This window comes from Staurois parvus, unplaced genomic scaffold, assembly GCF_062004578.1.
Source record: "Staurois parvus isolate SC_StPar_1 unplaced genomic scaffold, SC_StPar_1.0 ptg000157l, whole genome shotgun sequence".
Taxonomy (NCBI): Eukaryota; Metazoa; Chordata; class Amphibia; order Anura; family Ranidae; genus Staurois; species Staurois parvus.
The window spans coordinates 4,550,019-4,577,281 of record NW_028317953.1 but is presented as its reverse complement, the minus strand read 5'-3'; positions in this window follow the sequence as shown (position 1 = coordinate 4,577,281).

The following is a 27,263-nucleotide window of genomic DNA, read 5'->3' as shown; positions in this document are numbered from 1 at the left end:
TGTGGCCTCTGTGCTCCTGATGACATCATACCTGATGAAACACGTAGGGCAGAGCCAGAGGCTGGGAGATCACAATTTGCGTTGTAGAACTCGGAATTGTGGGAGTTGTGGTTTCTTTCTAAGATGCTGTGTACAGCATATTGGTGAAAGTGTTTTAACTGTTTAAATAAAGCTTTTATGTTGGATTTCACACTCTTTGGAGAAAGTTGCTGTTCTCTTTATTCTTTCCTTCGGACAGAGGAGTTTCTGGTGAGAACTAGAGATGTGAATTGCATATTTTTTTGGCATTTCTTTTAAAGTGGTATTAACCAAGAACTGTATGACTACTCATATTAGAGTCACCCAACCTCTGATAAGCCTCTGTGTGCGATCTGGTGGAGGATACGGTGTGCTTCACATGCAAAGATTGGTTTAAATCACCTTGTTTTACTCGGATTTGTGGACTATTGATTTTTGTATTTGGATATTAATGTCATAAACTTTTAATGTGTATGAGCAGCACATATTGCACTGAATTTTCACTGATTCATTTAGGATATTGTTAAATTCACTTTGTTTATTTTGGAATAGTGCAGCATTTGTGTAATGTATCAATGCTATAAACCCTAGCTGGGCACACACTGTGTGAGTACAGTCTAGATTTAAGGTTTTCTGTACTCCCCCCCCCCTATATATTACCTCCTGCCCTTACACTCCTTCTCCCTTCTTTTCCTCCTCACCTCCTGTCTTCTACCCTCCCTTTCTCTTTTCTTCCCTCCAGCCACCCAGGTGCACAGTAATTGTATGTTTACCTCAGTGCCTTAATGTATTACTTTTCATCTATTATAGCAGGCATCACTAAATGGCGGACCGGGTCCAGGTGCGGACCAAGTCATTGTCCCATCTGGACCCATGCAGTCCTGCCATTTAAGAGCCTTTTCTTCCCCCAGCTGTCTCACGGTCATCCTTACAGAGCTGACAGTGGGAGGCAGGACAGTTCTGGATGGAGGGTGGGAGCTGCCCGAGGTTAACAAGCAGGTGATTGGTTGCTAGGATGAAGGGTAGTCCTAGCAATCAATCACTGTCTGTCAATAACTGTCTGTGCAAGGTAGTACAGCGTGGGGTGGTGAAGTTATAGGGGCTAAGGGCATTAGTGTGAAGGGGGGGTGAGGACTGATTGTGGAGGGGCTGAGTACAGTAATGTGGGGGGTGAGGACAGTAAAATGGATGGGGGCTGAGGACAGTAACATGGGGGGCTGAGGACAGTAATGGAGGGGATGAGAACAGTAATAGGGAGCTGAGGACAGTAACATGGAGGGGGGCTGAGGACAGTAACATGGGGGGGCTCAGGACAGTAATGTGGGGGCTGAGGACAGTAACATGGGTGGGGATGATGTAAAATGGGGCAGAGTACTCTTCAGTGAAGGGGGCAGAGGACAGTACTCTTGGGGTCAAGGAAGATGTTGGTTGATGTCAAAGAAGTGTGAGAACACTACTGTGAAAGGGGTGAAGGGAGGTGATGTATAGGGGGAGCTGAGGACTCTCATCAAGAGGGATCTTGCTGTGAATGAGGAGCGGACTGTGATGTGCAGTGGGGATTGAGGACACTGGTTCAGATCTGTAAATGTGCATTTGGTGCACACATTGTGGGTAATTCAGCACTACCTGCTAGAACCCTGAAGAAGTCCCCGACCATTTTTTTCAAAATCGCGCCGCAGCAGCACGTGGTTTGGCGCACACGAAAGTGCACCACAGGGGCCTACATGAGATTTGGACCTCTGATGCATGCAAATTTTACTGCCCGGACCTTGGTAAATTTTAATTCAATACCCCTGTATTATAGTATTATCTTTTAATATTACCCACACTATTTGTATTACTTATTGATTAATTGCATATCTTTTGTATACTATGCTGTATATTCTACTGCCCATTTGTGTGGACCACATATGTTTTGTATGGTTATAAAAGCAATAAAGAACATCTGTTAAAAAAAAAGTGTCTGTGTCTGACTGAAACCTCAGTCATCCAGTAAGAGATGATGCACTCCTCTGATTTATTCCCTTGAGTATGTAAGTTTTAGCTTGAGTTGTTGGGTTCTGTAACCAACAGGATTTTGCAACAAAGGAGACAGAGGAATACACATAAAAGAAAGCTAAGCTCTACCTGCTGACTGGATGGAAGATTACATGGTATTAAATTGCAATGTTCCATTCCATTGCATATAAATAAATTGTTCAGGTGCTTCTAGTGAAAGGCACTGAACAGCAAACAAAGATATTTTAGACAATTTAGCCCTTTTCTGAGCACAGAGCCAGGACGAAAAAGAAATGGTTTGGCCAATTTGGTCTGTAGATACTTATTTGAGTCCTGAGCTTGACTCTCCTGAGCACATTTAGATTGAATTGGTACACCAAATGAGAGCCAGGTTTTTATATTCAACATCAGTTCCTGACCTTACAAAAGCTCTTTTGGCTGAAAAGACACGCATTATCTAAGATATACTCCAAATTCTTGGAGAAAGTCTTTTCAGAAGAGAAAAAGCTGTTTTAGGCAAAAAGGTAGGCCGACTTTATAATTATCTATGTGTGTAGCCTCAAGTGCTAAATATGTGCCCCAAAAAATTAGTGCAAAAATATATATAAATTAATAAATATATATACATAGAGTTCTGAATAACAAATATATTACAAATAAAATGCAAACAGCTGCCATCCTGCATAAAAAACAACGGAATTCTCTTATGTGAAAAGTGTCCGTCACCGTAGCACTGTAGTTAAAAAACACCACACAAATATGCACAGAAAAATATAAATCATTAGACAATAGTGAGTCTTACTCAAATAAGTCCATGATATCAATTTAGTGCAGATTTAAGTGCTCCAACTGTCTCCATAAATGTTATAATAATGTCTGTGGTTTTGGAATGGGATGGCTAACAAGCTTATATAGGTGTAACGGTCAGGAATCTAGAAATGTTTGGCCATTTGTTGTATATTATTAAAATGTGTATTTATTTTAGACTTTACCAAAATAAGGAAAATATATCCAAAACCACTATGCATTATATTTCATAAATATATTATAAATATGCAGTTCTGAAAGAAAAATGGTATATGACCATAACATATCTAAATTAGTGAGAAGTGCTGTTTATAACAGAGATGCTGCAAGGCCATGAGATTTCTAAATTGGTGAAAAGTGTTATTTATATCAGAGACAATATGCCTAGGGAACTACAATCGTATTATGATTTTCTCTAATAACACAATTTATTTTCATTATTTTACTAATAGAATGAATAGTGTGTGTATTTCAACTGCCCATGAGTATTCCACATGCTTCTTAATATCCATTACAATTGTCTCAGAGCTAATTAAGGACCACAAAATCCTGTGTGCTTGGGTGCATACTAGAACAATTTATTTCTAAAATTGTTGTAGTGCTTTAATTTTAAGCAATAAGCATATTGCTAAAGTACAGAATAAATTGTGTGGCAACCCCAAGCAAAAGTAAGTTATTATTCGATCTGATGATTAGTTTCCCCTTCTGTACAACCTAAGTTGATGATGCACCAGCATAACAAAATAACGTCTTTAATGCAACTAAAATTAAAAATAAACACACACACACTGGGTATTTCACAAAAATCAATACAAAGTATTGAAAATTGTCTGGCTGCCCTGCTAAACCAGTGAATTAAGTATTTTTTGAGTAAAGGATGTTTACACTATACATGGTGATTGGCGGTTTTCTGCACTGGATAAACACCAGTGGCCACAAGCTTCTTGCGTACCCTGTTCAAAATGTTAGTGTGATGTGTGGTGTGGAGCAGTCCAAAAAATGCAGGCATGCTGCATTTTTTCCACAGACCAGCAGGTAGTTCTGCATGTAATTGTACTACAGCGCAATGCACCATGATGCTGTATGGAGACATAATTACATAGTTAGTCTGGCTGAAAAAAGACAAAAGTCCATCTAGTTCAACCATTAAAAAAAAAAAGTTATAATCCCATACCCACAGTTGATCCAGAGGAAGGCAAAAAAAAAACAGCAAAGCATGATCCAATTTGCTCCTGCAGGGAAACAAATTCCTTCCTGATCCCCCGAGAGGCAATCGGATATTTCCTGGATCAACTTTACCTATAAATGTTAGTATCCAGTTCAGGGGCGGATTGACCATTTGGAAACCCGGGCACTGCCTGAGGGCCCGGGGTCAGTAGGGGGCCCCATGAGATGCCCCTAATACCTTTTTCATAGGATTTTTTGAGTTTGTACAAGGACACAGGGGCCCCATGATCCCCTATTGCCCGGGGGCCCCATTATTTGTCAGTCCACCCCTGATCCAGCTATATTCTGTGTATCTAAGAAAGAATCCTGGCCTTTTTGAAGAAATCCACTGAGCTGGCCAGAACCAACTCTTGAGGGAGTCTATTCCACATTTTCACAGCTCTTACTGTGAAGAAACCTTTCTGTGTTTGGAGATTAAATATCTTTTCCTCCAGACATATAGAGTGCCCCCTTGTCCTCTGTCTATTCCACATTTTCACAGCTCTTACTGTGAAGAAACCTTTCTGTGTTTGGAGATTAAATATCTTTTCCTCCAGACATATAGAGTGCTCCCTTGTCCTCTGTGATGACCTCAGGGTGAATAGCTCTACACCGAGTTCACTATATGAACCACTGATGTATTTATACATGTTGATCATATCCCCCCTTAATCTCCTCTTCTCAAGAGAGAATGAATTCAGTTCCTCTAATCTTTCCTCATAGATGAGCTCCTCCTTGCCTCTTATCAGTTTGGTTGCCTTTCTCTGTACTTTCTCCAGTTCCCCAATGTTCTTTTTGTGAATTGGTGCCCAAAATTGAACTGCATATTCCACATGAAGTCTTACTAATTATTTGTACAGGGGTAATATGATATCTCTCTCTCTGGAGTCTATACTTCTTTTAATATAAGAGAGGATTTTGCTGGCTTTAGAAACCGCAGCTTGGCATTGCGTGCCATTATTAAGCTTGTGATCCAGCAGAACTCCCAGATCCTTCTCCACCATTGATTCCCCAGTTGTGCTCCCCTAGTATGTATGATGCATGCATATTCTTATCCCCCAAGTGCATAACCTTACATTTATCAACATTAAACCTCATTTGCCACATATTTGCCCAATTAAACTGTGCATTGAGGTCAGGTTGTAAGTTGAAGACATCCTGTAAGGACGTTATTCCACTGCACAGCTTGGTGTCATCTGCAAAGACTGAAATGGGTTACCTAATCCAAGAGCCTATATCGTTTAAAAATATATTAAAAAGTAAGGATCTCAACACTGAACCCTGGGGTACACCACTGACAACCCTAGACCATGCAGAGTACGAATCATGAACCACCATTCTTTGAATACGATCTTTTAGCCAGTTTTCTTTCCATTTACGTATGGATTTTTCCAAGCCCGTAGACTTTACCTTACACATTAGCCGTGTGTGGGGAACTGTGTCAAACGCTTTTGCAAAATCCAAGTATACCATATCCACCGCCACCCCTCTGTCCAAGGTTTTGCTCACCCCCTCATAAAAGGACATCAGATTTGTTTGACAACTTCTGTCTTTCATGAATCCATGCTGTCTGTTGCTTAAAATATTTTTTTCCAGCAAGAACTTATCCATGTGGTCTTTAATTAAACTCTCCAGTATCTTCCCAACTATAGAAGTTAAATGAACTGGTCTATAATTACTTGGTAAAGATTTTGACCCCTTTTTAAATATTGGCACCACATTGGCCTTATGCCAATCCAGTGGTACTATGAATTACATGAATGATGTGTTGCTATGTCACACCTCAAATAAATTTGAAAAAAGAAAAAAATATAAAGTATGATGCACTGAAACTCAGATCGCACAGTACTAAAGCAAGGGACAGCTCAAAAACTAGAAAAATATAGAACATAATAGAGAGAGGTTTTCAATGCTAGTCTAAATATTTCTTTCACTACATGTTTTCATTTTAAAATCTTTAAAAATATGTTCTAAGTTATATCAAGGCATACCAGTCATGAGAAAAGTATGAGGACTGCCACTGCTGGCTTTCTTCTGAATATGCTAGTTGCCTGGCTGTCCTTGCCCTCAATATTGTGTCACAGACCTGGATGCTGCCAGTGGGTATCAGAATTTTTTATTTCTATACTTTTAAATCAGTGACTTAGAAAGTATTAGTAAGGTTATGAACTAGATTTTGCAAGGGATGGCATGTCTGAATGTATCTTTTGGACAATATAAACCTAACCAGGCTATTTTGCCATAAAGAATGTAGCAGTTTGGAAATGTGCTGCACCCTAGTAAAGGCTGTAGAACTCTACTGAACCTAGCACAATGTCCTATAAATACTCTGTGACAAAGTCTGCTTTTCATACTCAGGTCATGTCATAATCAAGAATGCCAGATGGAGAGGCATCTACCTGCTTTAAGCATCAGTCCCAATGTTCTAAAGAGCATATATAGTGGATGTTTTCTATATTTCTGCTTTTATTGTGGTCAAGTCTCAAAATACATTTAAAACATGTTTTTCTTCCTTTTGTTTTAGTCAAGTAAATATAAAATATACAATATATACAAAAATATAAAATACAACAGTGAAATACTAAGATGAAGTGCATATAAGGTTGCTGTTTTGCTTATCAAATAATAATATACAGTGTGCGCACTCTGTTCAGTGCCATATCCCTAGTATGTAAACTAAAAAGTCTAATTCCCCCAGTTGACTTTTCAGGCACTGATACAACATTTCTAAAAAAGCTTTTTATAATATTTTAATAAAGGTATAAAATCAAATATGTTAAAACCATAGATTCGGCTTACAATACACAAAGTACAAAGCTGTCTAAGTAACATAAACTTAATGATGTGTCTACATTCCTCTGATGTGTTTCAGAGATATGCAACTCTTTCTCCAGGGGTGTCAAAGATGTCAGATCTCTATAATCTAATTAAATAAGCATTATGCAGCAGGTGTAAGAAATGCATGTTTGTACCAATATACAACCCATAATACATATCTATTGTAAGCCGTATCTATGGTTTTAACATATTTGATTTTGTACCACTAATATAGTATTAAGATTTTTAATAATGTTAAAGATTTTTAATAATTTTTAATAATGTTAAAGATGTCAGATCTCTATGTCGAAGATGTCTGATCTCTATAATCTAATTAAATAAGCATTATACAGCATGTGTAAGAAATGTATGTTTGTACCAATATACAACCCATAATACATATCTATTGTGAGCCGTATCTATGGTTTTCACATATTTGATTTTGTACTACTAATATAGTATTAAGATTTTTAATAATGTTGGATCAGTGCCTAAAAGTTCAACTAGGGGAATGTAGTCTTTTTAGTTTTGCTTGTCAAAGTTTTTTTTTTATTCTGTTCATTCACTATATAGATTTACACATGCCTGTGCAACAACACAGCAATCTTAGAGACTTTTCTTTGCTGTGGTTAAAGAATACATTGATGTCCTCTTACCGTCCCTAAATTGTGTCTGAGCAGTGAAACTGGCAGAAGATTGATAAAGTCTTCCTCTTTTCTCTCCCCCTGTCAGCATGTTCCTTCTCAGTACATTTGCATGCATCTAACTGGCTCCCAGTTCTGCCCCTCTCTTTTCAAATGCTGTTGTACTGGGGTTTGCAAGAGACTTAAAGCAAGTCATATTCAGGTATTTACAACCGTTGCATTTATAAAAAAAATACTTAATAAATATATTGTTGCATACATTTAGGTGTTTTATACAAATCTGGAATCCAGTTTAAAAATTTAATTTAAGACAGGTTAGCACTGCAATTTTCGGTAATGCTTCTTTATTTTGATTAAGAATACATTCCTCAGGAAAGCTTTCAAGACAGACTGATGGAGAGTGGCAGGAGACATTCTTCTTGTCTCTGGCAGTCAGTGAAACCATAGTCTGGAGTAGAATAGTGTAATGTTCTAAGCAAAGGTCAAGCAACAAATATACAATGCAGTTATCTAGCAAAAGCAGCTGGCAATATGTTATGCCCATTTGGAGAGGAAAAAAATTACAAATGAGGAAAATGTGTTCACTTTATAATCCAGCCTTAAATGGCTCAAAATGGTTGTAGCACATAATAGAAACCCAGCAGATGGCTAAAAACAGGATTTCCCTTTCACCTGTACACAGATGATGGGATGACCATATGTGGGGCTCCTGATCCCATTTACAGTATGCCCAGGTTTGGACTAAATATTTCAAATAAATTACTGAATGTAAATTATTATCGATTTAGGAACTATGGCAGGGCATGAGTAAACTGACCATTTCAAAAATACATGGAATATCATATGCGATATAAAAATGTAAAATACAATAGAAAAATATATAGCAATTTTATATTCATATGAAAAATTATCAGGGTCATATGCAAAATCAGTACTTTATTACATATACACATAGTTATATTAACCAATGTCAAGAAAAGTTACAATGAAGTAGTGTTATTGTTGTTTCATTGAAAGTTCTTTTGGTTAATTCATAGCAGATCCAAGGTTAACTTTTCATTTGCATATGATGTCAGGTAATGCAACCTTGCAAGTTAAAAAAAAAATTATAAATTGTCCTATTATGTATTTGTTTAAAAAAAAACACTAAACAAAAAACAACCAATTGAAAAAAAGCCTTTATTTAATTTGTAAATGACTTTGCTGTGTTTTGTCATAGAAACAGCATTTTATTGCCATTATAACTGGTTATATCATATTCAGTTATGTGTGTCTACTCAAATAGGTAGATAATTTGAGAAATAAATACATTATTTCTTATTTTCCTTATGTAATATTCTTAAAAGCTTACATTTTGCTGCCTATGTTTTGTTGGGGAGTTTCCCCCTCAGTTTCTGTCCCAGAGAAGCAACAGAGAGTGAAAAAGAATCTTTTCAAAGTGAGGGGATATACCTTCTTAAACATGTTGTCACCAGAACAATAGTTCCAATTAAATACATTTCCTCTCTATTTATGTTCCAGTGATATCCTTAAAATTTTTAACTTGCTATCACTTTTTGTTTGGTGATAGTGGTCATCAGGACAAACAGAAAAAGTGAATAAACTCACACAGCAATATAGCGGTAATGGGAAAGGTATAATGACTAGTACACAATACCAAAGTACTAAGTCCAAAGAAATATTAATTCCAATAAAAAGATCAAGTAGAGTCAGTAAACATAGCCGATGTGCTGAAACATATTCCTGTCAGGCAACCATAGGACACGCTTGACAGCGGTTTATGGTTGGAACCATCAGCTACTAACAAGCATGCCCAAAGCCTGCCTGTATATCTTAAGTCCACTACTTAAGATCTTCTAAAAATGTTTAGGCCCCAATAAAGGAGATGCCTTTGAGCCCCCAAAATGTGTTCAATATTTATACAGACTCTACTTGAACATTTTATTGGAGTTAACTTGTTTTTGGACATCAATATTTGAGACTCTCATCATTATCTCCTATCCCTTTAGTTTTAGAGAGCTTCCAGTCTTTGTCAAAACACTGTCACATTATCACCAAAAAAATAATAATAAAAACATCTTTGAGGACACAGTGCTATGCACCTATTATAACAAAAACTTTGACTATACATATATTTTAAGTAGTTTATCTGTGTTTGCATACTATTTACCAGTCCATACAGTTTAGCAGGCATATACCCTATATACAGTTGCAAGAAAAAGTATGTGAACCCCTTGGGATTACGTGGAGTTTTGCATGAATTGGGCATAAAATGTGCTCTGAACGTCATCTAAGTCACAACAATAGAAGAACACAGTCTGCTGAACATAATACTACACAAACATTAGATGTTGTCATGGTTTAATTGCACATAACATGTAAACATTCACAGTGCAGGGAGGAAAAAGTATGTGAGCCCTAGCTTAATGACTTCTCCCAGAGCTAATTGGAGCCAGGAGTGAGCCAACCTTGACTCCAATCAGTGTGGTGATATTGGATGTGTTGCTGACAGCTGTCCTGCCCTTAAAAAACACACACCTGTTTTGGGTTTACTGGTTTCAAGAAGCACTGTCTGATGTGAACCATGCCTCGCAGAAAGAGCTCTCAGAAGACCTACGAAAAAGAATTGTTGACTTGCATGAAGCTGGAAAGGGTTACAAAAGTATCTCCAAAAGCCTTGATGTTCATGTGTCCATGGTAAGACAGACTGTCTACAAATGGAGAAAGTTTAGCACTGTTGCTACTCTCCCTAGGTGTAGTTGTCCTGTAAAAATGACTGCAAGAGCACAGCGCAGAATGCTGCATGAGGTAAAGAAGAATCCCAGAGTGTCAGCTAAAGACCTACAGAAATCTCTGGCACATGCTAACATTTTTGTTAACACATCTACAATAAGGAAAACATTAAACAAGAATGGAGTACATGGGAGGACACCACGGAGGAAGCCATTGCTGTCCAAAAAGAATATTGCAGCACGTTTGAAGTTTGCAAAAGAGCACCTGGATGTTCCACAGCACTACTGGCAAAATATACTGTGGACAGATGAAACCAAGATTGAGTTGTTTGGGAAGAACACACAACACTATGTGTGGAGAAAAAAAGGCACAGCACACCAACATCAAAACCTCATCCCCACTGTAAAACATGGCGGAGGGAGCATCATGGTTTGTAGCTGCTTTGCTGCCTCAGGGCCTGGACAGATTGTTGTCATTGATGGGAAAATGAATTCCAGAGTTTATCAAGACATTTTTCAGGAAAACGTACGACCATCTGTCCACCAACTGAAGCTCCGCAGAGGATGGGTGATGCAACAGGACAATGACCCAAAGCATACAAGTAATTCAACAGAACAATGGCTGCAACAGCACAGAAAACGCCTTCTGGAGTTGCCCAGTCAGAGTCCTGACCTCAACCCGATTGAAATGCTGTGGCATGACCTTAAGAGAGCGATTCACACCAGACATCCCAAGAATATTGCTACACTGAAACAGTTTTGTGAAGAGGAGTGGTCCAAAATTACTCCAGATCGTTGTGCAGGTCTGATCTGCAACTACAGGAAACGTTTGGTTGAGGTTATTGCTGCCAAAGGAGGGTCAACCAGTTATTAAGTCCAAAGGTTCACATACTTTTTCCTCCCTGCACTGTGAATGTTTACATGTTATGTGCAATTAAACCATGGCAACATCTAATGTTTGTGTAGTATTATGTTCAGCAGACTGTGTTCTTCTATTGTTGTGACTTAGATGACGTTCAGAGCACATTTTATGCCCAATTCATGCAAAACTCCACGTAATCCCAAGGGGTTCACATACTTTTTCTTGCAACTGTAGGTATATAGTATTTCAGAGAAATACTATTTTATGGTATATTCATGCAATAGCTACAGCCTCTAAATGAATCTCAACAGCATCTAGCTCACTGAAGGAAAAGAAAATCATTGAAGTGATAAATGCATTTAGTATCTTATGCCAAATGGAATATTTGCCAATAGGTTACATTTTGCAGCTACAAAAAAGATGTATTATATCAGCAATAATAAAGTTCCCCAATTTGCATAATTACTGGGAAGGTGCAGAATTAGCAGAATCCATTTCATACATAATCTAGACATTTTGTGGTCATTGTGTACTCTACAGTTTTGATTTTACTAAGTATATGCATTATTTTCCCACCAGTGTTAACAGATAAAGAGTACACTTTCAGGGCCAGTTCACACTACAAAAACACACTCCGGACATGTTCCGGGTGCAATTTTGCTTACGGTTCGCAACACACTCTGTTCCGGTGTGTTTATGATACATTTTGCTATGTTCCAGTACAGTTCTGTGCAGAAAAAAATGCATCATGTTCTGCTTTTTTGCTGCACCGGAACTGCTCTGGAACTGACTGCACTGGTGTGGACTAAGGCCATTGGAAGACATGGAAAACATGGTGCATGCATTTTTTATACAGAAAAAAATGCACTGTTCTGCATTTGGTGTGAACCAGCCCTAAAAGATTTTGTAACACTTTACTATTTCAACCTGTTTTTACCTAAACATTGGGTAAATATAAAAGTGAAGTACTTAAAAAGAAAACGTTTATAGGATAAAATATATTTTATCACATATCAGATACTAGATAAATAAAAAGGCAAAACCAGATAAGAAATTAACTTATGGATGAAAGAAAAAACATGAACATATTTAAAACAAGGACAAATACTTTCTGAACATTAATTAGAAACCAATACATATGATATGCCAGTAACATGATTTATATCTGGCAATGACCTCCTGTTTATGGGGGTCTCCCATGTCATTTAGGTAATTAAGAAAAGCAGTCCCAACCAGGGACGGACTGACCATTTGGAAACTCGGGAACCGCCCGAAGGCCCGGGGTCAGTAGGGGGCCCCATGAGATGCCCCTGGTACCTTTTTCATAGGCTTTTTTGAGTTTGGGCAAGGACACAGAGGCCCCATGATCCCCTATTGCCTGGGAGCCCCATGAGTTGTCAGTCTGCACCTGGTCCCAACCTTTATAGTTCACTCATTGCTAAGTTGTTGTAGGGTCCTGCTACTCCTGTGCCCTCATCATGCCTTCATACAAGTTGCTTAAATGATTATGAAAGCTGTGGTTTGATGTTAAAGATGAATTCCAAGCAGGAAGATATAGAGAGACATTAATTAATGCAGCTCTGTAATCATTAATACATCATTACATTTATTTTTTTAAATTCAAACAGTGTAAGTACGTGAATTTGGATTGTTGTCAGCCTCCTTGCTATCTACTGTACAGTATATACTGTACAGCAGAACAAAGAGAGGGGGAAAGAGAAACTGCACAAAGAATAAATCAGGTGTGCTGCCGTACAAGAAACATGCGGATTGGAGGAGAGTAATGATGGCTGAATCTGCACTGGTTAAGCTCACCAAGAATTCAGCAAACCTTGCTCACAATTTGAAACTTTGGTGAATCCAAACATAGAGGTGAAACCCAAGAAAGTCTACAGGACTATCTTGCTGGCCATTTCTAAGGCTCATAGGTAAACTTCAAAGAATGGTAGCTGGGCAATACCATGGGGGACTTATACAAAAAAAAAAATTAAAAGAACATTATCAAACACTAGGGAAAGGTTTTTTTTTCATGCAGCTTTAAAAGCAACAAAAATGCACAAATCCTTAAAAGAGAATGCTTGCCTGCCTTAAAACTCCACATTGTGTTACAAAACAGTAGGAATTTCACGGACAGTCTCAGTGACCATTTGTAGGGTATATTTGGCTGTGGAATTGATTTTTTCTTTTACAAGCTGGGACAATGACACGTGCTTTTACATCACATGGTAAAAACTGCTTTGACTGGCAGACAGAAATTGGTCAGTGGTTCAGTGTTGCTGCTCTTGTGCTTGCTGATGCAGAATTAAAAGATCACAGATTTTACAGCAGTGCAAAACTGGCCGTCAGAAAGACTTTTTTTTTACATCGGATTTTATTTAGGAAACTTTGTTGTTAATTTAAAAATACAGAGACAAGCCAGCATGCAGAGAGGAAAACTTGCAATAGGAGGAGCAACCACATTAAAAGAGAATGGAAGTACAGAGTATCCAGCAGGGGTGGACTGACCATTTGGAAACTTGGGCACTGCCCGAGGGCCCGGGGTCAGTAGGGGGCCCCATGAGATGCCCCTGGTACCTTATTCATAGGCTTTTTTGAGTTTGGGCAAGGGCACAGGGGCCCCATGATCCCCTATTGCCCGGGGGCCCCATGAGTTGTCAGTTCGCCCCTGGTATCCAATACATGGGACTGAGCTAGTAACATTTTGTAACCAGACATGGCAAAGCAGAAAAAACATGGCTGGCACACTTATAGTTACAAAGTTAACCTGGTTGAAAAAAGACAGAAGTCCATCCAGTTCAACCAACTTATAATATGGAACAGAGAGACCTAGGAAAGAGTAGGGCACATACTGTAAATTCAATCCACTAGAACTACATTTTCCCATAGAGTCCCTGAGAAAATATGTATTTGTTATTCATTCTGAAAGGGTAGGGGACTGAGGAGATCCATTTAACTGCAATTAGCCTACTGTATGTGATATGAATAGGGCTCAAGAAACAGTAATCACTAAATAATGTTCCATAGAGAAGGAATCAACATAGCCTATGTAACACCCTCCCAGTTAGTGTGGGTTGCCAAGCAAATTTAGTTAAACTCTTCTAATCAGTGGAGCAAGGATTGATTGTTTTAGCCTGCTTAGTGTTTCACAGGCTGCTGGCCTGACTGCTTCCCCTAAGTGGATGCAGCATCGATCCGCATCTGTCCTCAGCCGACACTGCACTGAGAACTGAGCAATCAAGCATCACCGATCACTCAGTTCTCCCTCTCTGCTCTGAGCAGAGAGCCATGACTGTTAGTCACCAGCTCTCTGCTCTGCCCCTCTGGTGTTCACTGGATTGCCGGGCTGGGGAGGGCAGAGAGAGGCTGGCTCACTCTCCCAAAGGTGCAGCTGAGAGGCTGAGGTAGCTGCTGATCCAGGCTCCTGAGTAGATTGTCAGGATCTTTTTAGCGTCTGGACCAGCTCTGTGACTTTAGCCAAAATCAGGCATTAGCCTGCTGTTCAGTGATAAAGGGTCAGAGGAGTAAAAAGCTAACTGCACGCCTCTGAAGTATAGCCAAAAAAAGCTGTGGCTATACTTCTCCTTTAAGCTAGTAAACTCAAAAATAATAGAATATCTAAGTGATGTTAGCATGATGTACAATAATATTCATGAGAATTTAACTGTACAGCTAGGATTATGCAGCCATAGTGAACTGATTTTACAATATTTCAGTTTGGTGAAATTGGTAATAGCTCAAAGTTTTTCCATTGCACATTGGTAGCTATGGTACCTATAGTGTGTCTAATGCTATGGTTATCAAAGGAGTTCCCCCGCCTCTTACTGTTGAGTTTGGCCAAAAGGAAAAGGTGTACTAGTCCTTCTCTTGCCTGTAAGGGAAAGCAATCAAGGCCAAGATGAAGGGCAGGGGAAGGATAAGGTTCTACTTTGGAAGTTTGAAGATTAGGAGGAAAATCATATTGCAATATGACTGGGATGACTTACAGCTCCAGAGTATAGGAAACAGGGAGCAGAGTGACAGAGATGACCTCATCAGTGTACTGTTTCTTCCCTGTCCAGTCACAGAGTGGGGAGAGGAGGTAGGCTGTATAGTAAAGTGAAAATGCATCAGAAAAACATCTCCCCACCCCTGCAAGACTGTACTGTGCAGTGGGCAGAGCTGTATAAATCTCAGGCTGGATGGGCAAAATTACAAATTCTTTGGCAGGTAAAACAGCTCTTATATGTACTATATATTTCATATATGTAGTTAGTTGTTTGCCTGGAATTTACATTTATTTAGCATTCTGCTTTACTCTGATGATTACAGACAGTAAGCAGTTCAACTATACATGCACTATTGACTTTCTTCTGATGTCTTTGGGTATCTTTACTTAGACATGCAGAAGGAATGCAAATTAGGTAATTCAAACTTTGCAATATGTTTGATGTAGCATGAATTTGTAATTCAACACTTGCCCTCCAGACAGGGGCGGACTGACAACTCATGGGGCCCCTGGGCAATAGGGGATCATGGGGCCCCTGTGTCCTTGCCCACACTCAAAAAAAGCCTATAAAAGGTACCATGGGCATTTCATGGGGCCCCCTACTGACCCCGGGCCCTCGGGCAGTGCTCCAGTTCTCGAATGGTCAGTCCCTCCCTGCCTCCAGAGGATTTACCCCCTTTCCTGACCAGGCCATTTTTTGTGATACGTCGCTGTGTTAGTTTAACTGACAATTGCGCGGTCATGCAACGCTGCTCCCAGATGAAATTTACTTCCTTTTTTCCCACAAGTAGAACTTTATTTCAATGGTATTTGATTGCCTCTGCGTTTTTTTTTTTTTTTTTTGTGCTATAAACAAAAAAAGATTGTCAATTTTTAGAAAAAAAACCAATATTTTTTAATTTTTGCTATTAAACATGTCCAGTAAAAAAATTTAAAAAAAATAAAATTTTGTCGTAAATTTAGACTAGAATGAATTCTGCTACATATCTTTGCTAAAAAAAAATCCCAATACGGGTAAATTACTTGGTTTACATGAAAGTTATAGTGTCTACAAATGGCGGTAAATATACTAGAATTATTTTGTACTAGTAATGGCAGTAATCAGCGACTTATAGCAGGACTGCATTCTGACACTGGAGGGGAACTGACTTGGTGTCACTGACATCCCCAGTGACACCAATACGGTGATCAGTGCTAATAAAAAGCACTGACACTGTACTAATGACACTGGGCAAGAAGGGGTTAACATCTGGGGCGATCAAAGGGTTAACTGTGTGCTGTTTTACTGTGTGCTGTGTGTGTACTTTATGCTGTAAGCACACTGCTTTGTATATGCATAGCAGAGCCCTACAAAGCAGTGTGCAGGAACTGACAGGGGAGAGATCTGTATTGTTTATATACAGGTCTCTCCCCCATCAGTGATACTCAGCAATCACCAGGCGCTGGCGGCAAATCACCAGCCAGAACCCGGTGATCGACAGCCGAGGTTGGCAATGGCAGTGCCATTGAGGTTGCCAATGGGCATCCGTGCGGCTCGCGCGCCCCCTACCCAGACATGCAAAATCACTTACAGCACATGCACGTGATTTTGAAAAAAAGGGAGTCTGCCCTGTAGCAGTATTTTTGCTATAGGGTGGACTTAGAGCAGTGGACTTAGAGCAGAACAGTGGACCTGATTCACTAACATAAACTCGCTTACAATTGAAAAACCTGTTCACGGAATTTATAATTCAACCACACTATAGACGAACATTCCCACACAGTAAACATATTTGAAATTTCTCAACCAGGATGCTTTTCTACAAAAGGTGTGCTGTTAAGCCATGGCATGCCTAAAATAAAATGCAATTTTTACTATAAGTTTTTAATTTCAGGTTACTTTTAAAAAAAATGGTGAATATATAGTGTGGTTCATCTTTTGGGAACAGGGGGCATAAATCAACTTCATTTGAATGTTTGCTTGAGCTTGTGATTAAATGTTTGCACATTGCTCACATGCATGATTATACAGTCATGGTTTATAAATGCTTTTGTTTATTTTGTTTGGTAATTCAGCCACAACATCTTTTGCATTATAATTTAAAAGAACTAGCATACACAAACACTGAAGGTGATCAACCACTGTGGGGGATGGACTGGTTGGAAGAGTAGAAGATTCCATTATTAGCTGAGGGTAGGATAGGCTTCCCTGAAGAGATAGGTTTTCAGAGATCTCCTAAAAGAGAGCAGAGTAGGCCATAGTCTGATAAATTGGGGTAGAGAGTTCCAGAGGATGGGGGAAGCTCTGGAGAAGTCCTGGAGACCAGCATGGGAGGAGGAGACAAGGGAGCTAGAGAGTAGGAGGTCTTGCGAGGAGCAGAGAGTACGGTATGGGTGGTATTTGGAGACAAGATCGGTGATGTAATTTGGGGCAGAGTTATAAATGGCTTTATATGTTATTGTTAATGTTTTGAATTTTATACGTTGGGCAATGGGAAGCCAGTGGAGGGATTTGCAGAGAGGGGTGGCAGATACAGAACGGTTAGTAAGGTGAATGAGTCTGGCAGCAGCATTCATGATAGACTGAAGAGGGGATAGCCTGTGATTAGGTAGGCCAATGAGGAGGGAGTTACAATAGTCAAGGCGAGGTTTCTGAGGTTAGGAACGGCTGTATCTTGGAGATATTGCGGAGGTGAAGTCTAAAAGATTTGGACAGTGATTGGATTTGGGACTGAAAGGACAGATGGGAGTCTAGGATTACACCTAGTACCCTGGCATGAGGGGAGGGACTGATGATTGTGTTATTGATCTTGATGGAGAAGTCAGGGGAGGGGGCACAGGCTGGGGGGAATACTAAGAGCTCAGTTTTGGGAAGATTGAGTTTGAGGAAGTGGAGTGACATCCATGCCGATATGTCACTTAGTAGGTTAGTAATGCAAGAGGAAACTGAAGAGGTGAGGCGAGGGGTAGAAAGATAGATTTGTATGTCATCAGCATAGAGACGGTACTTAAAGCCAAGGGAGTTTATCAAGTGACCAAGGGAGGAGGTGTAAATGGAGAAGAGAAGAGGTCCAAGGACAGAACCTTGAGGGACCCTACAGAAAGAGGGAGTAAAGAGGAGGAGGTAGTGTTATAGGAAGGGGCGGACTGACCATTCAAGCCCTCGGGCACTGCATGAGGGCCTGGGGTCAGTAGGGGGCCCCATGAAAGGCCCCTGGTACCTTTTTTATAGGCTTTTTTGGGTGTGCTTTGAGTGTGGGCAAGGAAACAGGGGCCCCATGATCCCCTATTGCCCGGGGGCCCCATGAGTTGTCAGTCCGCCCCTAGTTATAGGTAACGCTGAAGGAGCGCTGCGATAGGTAGGAGGAAAACCAGGAGAGAGCAGAGTCCCGGAGGTCAAGAGAGGAGGAGGGGATGGCCAACCGTATCAAAACCCGCAGAGAGGTCAAGTAGTAAGAGTACAGAGTAGTGGCCATTGGTTTTAGCAGTTAGTAGATTATTAGTGAGTTTTAGTAGGGCAATTTCAGTGGAGTGTAGTGAGCGAAAGCCAGACTGTACAGGGTCAAGAAGGTTGTTGTCAGTGAGGTGGGAGCTCAGGCGATTGTAGACTAAGCGTTCTAGGAGTTTAGAGGTAAATGGCAGCAGGGAGATGGGTCTTAAGTTGTTCAGGTTGGTGGGGTCCAGGGAGGGCTTTTTAAGTATGGCAGTGATGTGTGCATGCTTTAGAGGGGAGGGGAAGGCACCGTTAGAGAGGGAGAGATTGAAGATGTGAGGGAGCATAGGATGGAAGAAGAGGGTGACCGTAGTAGTTGTGAGGGGACAGGATCCAGGGGGCAGGTAGTGAGACGGGCTTCTGAGAAAACCTTAGTGACCTCTTTGATAGTAGCGAGGTCAAAAGAGGAAAGTGTTGAGGGAGGTTTAGTATAAGGTATGCTAAGTGGGATGGATGTCTGTGCAGTGGCAATGCCCCTACGAATTGCGTCGATCTTGTTTTTGAAATGATTTGCAATCTCATGAGCAGTGAGTGAGGTATTGGGTGGAGGTAGAGGTGGAGAAAGTAGAGAGTTAAAAGTAGAGAAGAGACGACGAGGACTGGATGACAAGGTATTAATAAGAGTGACAAAGTAGGCTAGTGTTGCGGCATGAAGGGAGGAATTGTATGTTAAGAAAGCAGATTTATATAGGATGAATGCTTGTTGAGATTTGGTTTTACGCCACAATCGCTCCAGCGCACGACTATGTCGCTTAAGATTTCTGGTGTCATCAGTCTGCCAAGGTTGTAATGGTCAGGCCTGATGCTTCGTGTTGTTAGAGGAGCAAGTGAGTCTAATGTGGATGAACGTTAACTGTTGTAGACAGAAGTGGCCAGGTCAGGGCAGGACAGGGGAGAGATTCTGTCATAGAGTTGGTCAGGTGCAGAGTGAAAAGGAGCAGGGTTCAAGTTGTGAAGGTTTCTGCGGGTAATTGTTTGCTGCTTGGAGGGATAGGTGTTTGAAGACGGGAACACTGTGAAGGTGATGAGATTGTGATCAGAAAGAGGAAAGGGGTGTTTGTGAGGTTGCAGGAAGTGCAAAGACAGGAGAAAACAAGGTCTAATGTATTTCCATCAGAGTGAGTGGAGGACTGTATACATTGTGATAATGCAAAAGATGAGGTTATGTTGAAGAGTTGGGATGTAGCTGGGTTGTTGACATTAATAGGGGTATTAAAATCTCCAAGAATGATAGTGGGTAGTTCAGAGGAGAGAAAGTAAGGTAGCCAGGTGGAGAAATCATCAAGAAAGCCAGACACCGATCCAGGAGGCCGATAAATCACTGCAATCCTCAGAGAAATGGGAGAAAACAGCCGAATGCAGTGAGTCTCGAAAGAAGAGAAGGATAGAGAGGGAGGGTTAGGGAGGACTTGAAAGGTGCTCAGTGGGGATATAAGCAAACCAACTCCACCACCTTGCCGACCACTGGGTCTGGGTGAGTGGGTCCAGAGAAGGCCTCCATAGGAAAGTGCTGCGGGAGAAGAAGAATCTGCTGCTTGAAAAATCACAACATTTATAGATTCTAAAGTCTGCTCCACAAAAATCAATTAGGGAGGTGGAACTGGCCAATTTGAGATCAAACACATTAACAGTAACATCAAGGAAAATAAAGCTGTACCTAATGTGTTTTAATATGTAGAAAATATAGACATGGATTTTGGAACATACCAGGTAGCAGGCTTATATTCATCACAGATTTAAGTTTTACAAGTTAGAATTAGCCATGCCCAAGTGTGGCTTAAAATAGTTCCCTGCAAGACCTACCCTATATAAAGCTGCCCTCTTAACATATAATTTCTCCCCCTTTGCTGCTAAACAGACCCATTTCCTTGCTCTCATTAATGCACTCCCATCCAATCCTGTAATGTCTGATTTTAGAAAAAAAAGTCTCTAATTGGGAAAAACCCTTCTTAGTGGATATCCCTCTCCAAGGTGCCACATATTTGTGTATGGCCAAGAAGAGGCTCCCCTTAGGGTCCCTGTTCTGATGGCAGGCATAGTGTTTAGGAACACTTTTTTTTTCATACCTCTTTTGATATTATCAATATGTTCATTGACACATACCAAAAACAATCTTGTAGTCCTGCCCACGTATTGCTTGCCGCAGGGACAACATATAAGATAAACAACATTTTTTGATGTACATGTTATGAACCATTTTCAATCAGATCATCTTTATTAAACTTTTCTTTTTCATTTCCAGAAAAAACATACAAAAAACCATACACTTCACATAAACCAAACTTTTAGCTCCAGACATCTTAATATTTTAATATTTCGTAGTCTACAATATATGCATATATATTTACCAGTAGACTCCATTTGCCCTCTTGAAACCCTATCCCTACAAGCATCTTGCATTAAAAAATATACAACAGATGATTATTACATGATTTTCCTATTATTTAAATACAGCCGTTATTTAAACCCTTGGTGCTGGTGCCTCTCAGCTCTTTAAGAGGTTTGTGATGCTGGGAGGTGGGGTTTAGGGTTATGGGACCACAATGATTGGCTGTCATGGTGGTCACATGATTGGAAAGCTCCCGAGGCGCCAGTGAATATGCCAAGAGCACGCAAGGCATGCTCTCTTGACACATTCTTTGTTTACATTGGTTTACATTGGGTAAGCAAATATGCGGCCGCTCGGTGCCAAGGTCCAGCTGCTGAGAGGCCGCATATTTGCATGCACTCGGCGCTAAGGAGTTAAGACTCTCTAAATATTTTCAGAGATTTTCCCAACTTTCCAAGTGCACTATATGTTTCACTCTTATTTGTATCTGTGACCCCCCCATATTTTCCAGTCATTAATTTCCACTTGTTTTAATCCCTCAACTACCAGTGTACTACCCTCAATGTTATCTACCACAAAAAAAACCCCTTACGTTGTTAGGGCAAAGCACGTAATGAACCATTTGATGGAATATTATCTGGATGTAACTGTAGTCATGAAAGCACAAGATTTCTTTCCACAAAGGGTATTAGTTTGTCAAACTGAAAATTTTTTGCAAGGGTAATAACTAGAGATGAGCGAATTATTCAAAAATTCGGTTCGGCTGATTCGCCGAATTCGCCGAATAAATTTGCTTCGAGCCGAATATATTCGCTGCGAATTTAACTTATAAAAAGGGTGTTTCTAGGCTTCAGAGAGCCTTTATATTAGTGCAGAACACTGTACCTTTAATTTAAATGCCCTTGGAGTCTGCTGGGGAAGAGAAATAATACTGTCAGTCAGTATGACATGCAGATGAGTGCCGTCGATCTTAGAATCACCGCACACTTCACTCATTTGGGCAGTCACGGGGCCAAAACCAGAGTGTGGAGCCACAGTGTGGCGGTGGAGGCAGCAGCAATGGGAGGCCATACAGCACCCTATGACAAAATGGAACCCACCAGCAGTGTGAGGAGACCTGAAAGTGGCACATGGCAGAGTGTGGCGATGGAGACAGCAGCAATGGGAGGCCGTACAGGGACCCATGACACACTCTGGACCTGGCAGCAGCATGAGGAGGCGGTACAGGGGCCCATGACAGATTACGGGCCTGGCAGCAGCATGAGGAGTCGGTACGGGGGCCCATGGCAGATTACGGGCCTGGCAGCAGCATGAGGAGGTGGTACAGGGGCCCATGGCAGAGTGGCGGAGCGTAAGCAGCTAAAATTGAAGGCCATACAGAGGCCTATGTTAAAAAGTCCCCCCAGCAGCAGCGTGGGGAGACGACTATCAAGAGTCCAATGGCAGAGTGGCGGAGCAGAAGCAGCTTCAATTGAAGGCCATACACAGGCCTAGGTTTAAAAGTCCCTCACAGTTAATTCCAATAACGAACTCTACTCCTCCGTGCAATCTACTTACGAGACCCTGGGCAGGTCTGGGTCCAATTTGTGGTAGAGACTGGTTTTGTTCAGCCATGCTTGAGCGAGTAATAACAGGTCTGTGCTGCCCTTTGGTGTCTGGCTTAATGCGCACAACACTGAACGTCCCAGCGTTTGTCAACGATTTGCCGTTAAGTGATGCAAACCCGCTGAACCACGTTCATGAGGAGCCAGTACAGGGGGCCATGAATCAGTATGGACCTGGCAGCAGCGTGAGCAGATGACAGAGGCACATGGCGCAGGGTGGCGGTGTAGGCAGCATTATTCTGAAGCCATACACAGGCCTAGGTTAAAAAGCGGAAGCCGTCAGCAGCGTGAGCAGACGACAGAGACACATGGCGCAGGGTGGCGGTGGATGCAGCAGTATTCGGAAGCCAAACACAGGCCTCGGTTAAAAAGCGGAAGCCGTCAGCAGCGTGAGCAGACGACAGAGGCACATGGCGCAGGGTGGCGGTGGAGGCAGCAGCAATGGAAGGCCATACAGCACCCTATCACAAAATGGAACCCACCAACAGTGTAAGGAGACCTGAAAGTGGCACATGGCAGAGTCTGGCGATGAAGTCAGCAGCAATGGGAGGCCATACAGGGACCCATGACACACTCTGGACCTGGCAGCAGCAAGAGGAGGCGGTACAGGGGCCCATGGCAGAGTGGCGAAGCGTAAGCAGCTTAAATTGAAGGCCATACAGAGGCCTATGTTAAAAAGTCCCCCCAGCAGCAGTGTGGGGAGACGACTATCAAGAGTCCAATGGCAGAGTGGCGGAGCAGAAGCAGCTTCAATTGAAGGCCATACACAGGCCTAGGTTAAAAAGTCCCCCCAGCAGCAGCGTGGGGAGACGACTATCAAGAGTCCAATGGCAGAGTGGCGGAGCGGAAGCAGCTTCAATTGAAGGCCATACACAGGCCTAGGTTAAAAAGTCCCCCCAGCAGCAGTGTGGGGAGACGACTATCAAGAGTCCAATGGCTGAGTGGCGATCCGGGAAGTCAGCGTTGTGATTGCAGATGCAATGCAGAAATTTTATGAGGTAATGCCGTGGGTGCGAAGAAGATCATATACCGTCGTACTTCCATCCATAAGACGGAACAACCTGCGAACCGGGAGCTTTATTGCCCTGACCCGCTGAGCAGCTTCTGAGATACCCAAGAGTTTGGCTTCTGTGGGGAATATGGTTGAAAACTGAAACTTAAAGGCATGTTGACGGAAGGGCACCAGTGTCAGTGCTCCGGAGGGAATATAGCTTCAAAGCTGACACTTAAAGGTATATCGACGGTCAGAGACCACAGGAAGTGGAGCTTGCGTCTTAAATCGACTAAATGTGGCAGACGTGAAACGTCTACGGGCCGTATATGAAACGGGTTGTTCCTCTTTCTGGAATAAGTGTTGGAAATGGCCACTCTTTTTGGTGTGGCGTTTTGTCTATTTAATTCCGATAACGGACTCTACTCCTCCGTGCAATCTAGTTACGAGACCCTGGGCATGTCTGGGTCCAATTTGTGGTAGAGACTGGTTTTGTTCAGCCATGCTTGAGCAAGTAATAACAGGTCTGTGCTGCCCTTTGGTGTCTGGCTTAATGCGCACAACACTGAACGTCCCAGCATTTGTCAACGATTTGCCGTTAAGTGATGCAAACCCGCTGAACCACGTTCATGAGGAGCCGGTACAGGGGGCCATGAATCAGTATGGACCTGGCAGCAGTGTGAGGAGACCCGAAAGTGGCACATGGCGCAGGGTGGCGGTGGAGGCAGCAGTATTCGGAAGACATACACAGGACTAGTTTAAAAAGCGGAAGCCGTCAGCAGCGTGAGCAGACGACAGAGGCACATGGCGCAGGGTGGCGGTGGAGGCAGCAGTATTCGGAAGCCATACACAGGCCTAGGTTAAAAAGCGGAAGCCGTCAGCAGCATGAGCAGACGACAGAGGCACATGGCGCAGGGTGGCGGTGGAGGCAGCAGTATTCGGAAGCCATACACAGGCCTAGGTTAAAAAGCGGAAGCCGTCAGCAGCGTGAGCAGATGACAGAGGCACATGGCGCAGGGTGGCGGTGGAGGCAGCAGTATTCGGAAGCCATACACAGGCCTAGGTTTAAAACTGGAACCCAGCAGCGTGAGCAGACAACAAAGACGCACATGGCAGAGGATGGATCTGGCAGCAGTATGAGAAGGCGGTACAGGGGCCCATGGCACAGTGTGGTGATGGGGGCTACAGCAACTGGATGCCAGAAAGTGGCCGATAGGGCTATATACTGCATGGAATTATAAAGTTGTAAAGACAGCGGCCTATAAGGCTATACACACTATAACAATCATGACTTGATTGACCATTGGCCTATAAGGCTATACACAGCATGAATATCATGACTTATTCTGAGAGTGGTTTGGAAGTACATATATACAAATCAATTCATCAGCTGTCCAGCCAGCGGCCTCAAAGGCGACACATATAGAAAGCAATTCATGAGCTGTTCAGACAGCGGCCTCTAAGGCGACAGATATACAAAGCAATTCCCGAGGTGTTCAGGGAGCGGCCTGAACGGCTAGGTTATTACTAAATATATTTTTGTGGCCAAACATCGGCCTATAAATAGATGTCTACACAGTGACAAAAAATTATGTCGCCAGACAGCGGCCCCTAAGGCGACAGATATACAAAGCAATTCCCGAGGTGTTCAGTGAGCGGCTTGAACGGCTAGGTTATTACTAAATATATCTTTCTGGCCAAACATCGGCCTATAAATAGATGTCTACACAGTGACAAAAAAGTAGGTCACCTTACAGCGGCGTATCCTACAAATTGACATTATAAGAAATGGTTTAGACCAAAAAAAAAAAAAAAAAACTTTGATGCGATGCTATACCTTAGTAGATTGTGGAAAGTCGACAAGTCAAGCGTAACTGTGTACATTACAGAAAATCTTAACAAGACAACCAAACATGTGGCCAAACCGTGACCGATACAACAAGTTAACAATGTAAGAAACAGGAGGGGGCCAAACCGTGGCCAATAAATAAACAGTCCACCTCATTGATGAGATGGACAACACGTGTCAAATAAATATTTAAAAAAATTGCTATTCCATCGGTCTGGAACTGGTCGACTATAAATAATTAAAAAGTTTAAATTCATGTGACAGTCGTCCAGAGACGTATAAATAATTTAAAAACACCAATTCATGAGGGGCCCGACCAGCAGAGTATAAGTCATTAAAAAGGTTCAATTCATGTGACGGTCGTCCAGCGAAGTATAAATAATTTAAAAACCCCAATTCATGAGGGGCCCGACCTGCAGAGTATAAGTCATTAAAAATGTGCAAAACATGAGTCGGCCGACCAGCAGCCTCTCAATAAAATATATATACAAATGTACGGATCAGGTGGAGGTCTTCCATTTGTCCCTAATAACATGTTTGGGGCATGATTCATGGCGGATTTAGTCAGTTGTGTCAGGAACTGGTGGTTTGAAATCCAGACTAATCCACGCCTGATTCATTTTCACAAACGTGAGTCTCTCCACACTTTGGGTGGACAGTCGTGTCCTCCGCAGAGTTACAATACCTCCTGCCGCACTAAACACGCGCTCCGATGCCACGCTACTGGCCGGGCATGACAGCCTTTCAAGGGCAAATTCAGCTAGTTGGGGCCAAAGGTCAAGTTTCGTTGCCCAGTAGTCAAGGGGATTGTCTACCTCGGTTGGCCGGGTGCTGTCCAAGTAGGCCCAAGCCTGTTGTTTGAGGTCCTGCTCCAGGTCCACCTGATGCTGCTGCTGCGGCTGGTTAGTAGTTCCTTACTGCGCTGGTGAAGAAAGCTACTCATCATCGACTGCAGACTGAGGCAGCCGCTGCTGGTGGAGCTGCCACTGCTCCTACCACCACACCCCTCCCCTGCTGCCATGGCAGCGGAACGCGAGCGCACAGGGCCCACAGTGTCTGAGGATGGACGTTGGCGCAGAAAGGCAGAGACCAACTGACTACATAGGTGGTTTTTATAGTACTTTATTTTGGCCTCCCTCTCAGCAGGTGTGAAAAAGGCCACCATTTTGGAACGGTAGCGAGGGTCCAACAAAGTGGACAGCCAAAAGTCATCCCTCTGTCTGATGGTTATTATTCGGCTGTCGCTACGCAAGCAACCGAGCATGCTATGGGCCATTTGTGCTAAGGAATGCGAGGGACTCCCTGCCTCCATCTCCACAGCATACTGCCACGGTGCGTCTGGGTCCTCTGTCTCCTCCTCCTCCTCTACCAGATGCTCCTGCTCCTCCACTCCTGTCCGCTGAGTGGAAAAACCACCCATTTCACTCAATAATTCCTGAGCACAAATGTCCTCCTCTACCTCCTCCTCTTCTTCCTGTCCTGCCCCCACAGGGGTCATGTGGCGTTGAGATCTGTGCGCCACGTCTACTGCACCCTGACCAGCCATTGTTAACAGCATTTGTTCCAGGATGTGCAACAGAGGAATGACGTCGTTCATCCCATAGTCCTGCCGACTCACGAATAGCGTGGCCTCCTCAAAGGGCCTGAGCAAGCGGCAGGTGTCCCGCATGAGCTGCCAATGGCTGACATCTAAGTTACACAGGGGAGTACCTTTATCCGCTTGTAACATCAGGAAATCGGTGATGGCCTTTCGCTGTTCGTAAAGGCGGTCTAACATATGTAGGGTTGAATTCCACCTTGTTGCAACGTCGCAGATCAGGCGATGCTGTGGAATTCCGTTCTGCCGCTGCAGCTCAAGGAGGGTGTGCTTTGCGGTGTAGGAATGGCTGAAATGCATGCAAAGTTTACGTGACATTTTAAGGATGTCTTGCAGTGGGATGGTGGATTTT